The 1921-nt window shown below is 42.2% G+C and overlaps 1 non-coding gene across 1 annotated transcript; it reads right to left on the bottom strand.

The window, feature by feature from the left end:
* Nucleotides 1–203: 203 nt before the first annotated feature.
* On the bottom strand, nucleotides 204–311 carry LOC148573723 (small nucleolar RNA R71). The gene has a single exon (XR_015906789.1). It is a non-coding gene; the product is annotated as a small nucleolar RNA R71 (small nucleolar RNA).
* Nucleotides 312–1921: the final 1610 nt, after the last annotated feature.

Below are 1921 nucleotides of genomic sequence, written 5' to 3'. Positions count from 1 at the left end.
TCTTAACTGAATTCTTGCAGATATGTGATACTGTTAAGACTAATGGAGTAGATCCTGAAGTCTACAGGCTCATGCTTTTCCCTTTTGCTGTAAGAGACAGAGCTAGAATATGGTTGGATTCTCAACCTAAAGATAGCCTGAACTCTTGGGATAAGCTGGTCAAGGCTTTCTTAGCCAAGTTCTTTCCTCCTCAAAATCTGAGCAAGCTTAGAGTGGATATTCAGACCTTCAAACAGAAAGAAGGTGAATCCCTCTATGAAGCTTGGGAAAGATACAAACAGTTGACCAAAAAGTGTCCTTCTGACATGCTTTCAGAATGGACCATCCTGGATATATTCTATGATGGTTTATCTGAGCTATCAAAGATGTCACTGGACACTTCTGCAGGTGGATCCATTCACCTAAAGAAAACGCCTGCAGAAGCTCAAGAACTCATTGACATGGTTACTAATAACCAGTTCATGTACACTTCTGAAAGGAATCCTGTGAGTAATAGGACGCCTATGAAGAAGGGAGTTCTTGAAGTTGATACTCTGAATGCCATATTGGCTCAGAATAAAATATTGACTCAGCAAGTCAATATGATCTCTTAGAGTCTGCATGGAATGCAAGCTGCATCCAACAGTACTCAAGAGGCTTCTTATGAAGAAGAAGCTTATGATCCTGAGAACCCTGCAATAGTAGAGGGGAATTACTTAGGTGAACCTTATGGAAACACCTATAACTCATCATGGAGAAATCATCCAAATTTCTCATGGAAGGATCAAAAGCCTCAACAAAGCTTTAATAATGGTGGAAGAAATAGGTTTAGCAATAATAAACTTTTTCCATCATCCACTCAGCAACAGACAGAGAACTCTGAACAAAATACTTCTAATTTGGCAAACTTAGTCTCTGATCTGTCTAAGGCTACTGTAAGTTTCATGAATGAAACAAGATCTTCCATTAGAAATTTGGAAGCACAAGTGGGCCAGCTGAGTAAAAGGATCACTGAAATCCCTCCCAGTACTCTCCCAAGCAATACAGAAGAGAACCCAAAAGGAGAGTGCAAGGCCATTGACATAAGCACCATGGCCGAACCTACAAGGGGAGTGGAGGACGTGAATCCCAAGGAGGAAGACCTCCTGGGACGTCCAGTGGTCAATAAGGAGCTTCCCTCTGAGGAACCAAAGGACTCTGAGGCTCATCTAGAGACCATAGAGATTCCATTGAACCTCCTTATGCCCTTCATGAGCTCTGATGAGTATTCCTCTTCTGAAGAGAATGAGGATGTTACTGAAGAGCAAACTGCCAAGTTTCTTGGTGCAATCATGAAGCTGAATGCCAGATTATTTGGCATTGATACTAGGGAAGTTGAACCTCCCTTGTTCATCAATGAACTAAGTGATCTGGATCAACTGACATTGCCTCAGAAGAGACAGGATCCTAGAAAGTTCATAATACCCTGTACCATAGGCACCATGATCTTTAAGGCTCTGTGTGACCTTGGTTCAGGAATAAACCTCATGCCCCTCTCTGTAATAGAGAAACTGAGAATCTATGGGGGTGCAAGATTCTAAAATCTCATTAAAGATGGCAGACAGTTCAAGAAAACAGGCTTATGGACAAGTAGAGGATGTGTTAGTAAAGGTTGAAGGCCTTTACATCCCTACTGATTTCATAGTCCTGGATACTGGAAAGGAAGAGGATGAATCCATCATCCTAGGAAGACCTTTCCTGGCCACAGTAAGAGCTGTGATTGATGTTGACAGAGGTGAACTAGTCCTTCAATGGAATGAGGACTCCCTTGTGTTTAAAACTCAAGGATCTCCCTCTGCAACCATGGAGAGGAAGCAGAAAAAGCTTCTCTCAAAGCAGAGTCAACTAGAGCCCCCACAGTCAAACTCTAAGTTTGGTGTTGGAAGGCCACAACCAAACTCTA

This window comes from Arachis ipaensis, chromosome B2, assembly GCF_059453495.1.
Source record: "Arachis ipaensis isolate K30076 ecotype BB chromosome B2, ASM5945349v1, whole genome shotgun sequence".
Classification (NCBI taxonomy): domain Eukaryota; kingdom Viridiplantae; phylum Streptophyta; class Magnoliopsida; order Fabales; family Fabaceae; genus Arachis; species Arachis ipaensis.
Note: the sequence above shows the minus strand (reverse complement) of the source record. Positions and strands in the feature narration are given on the sequence as shown.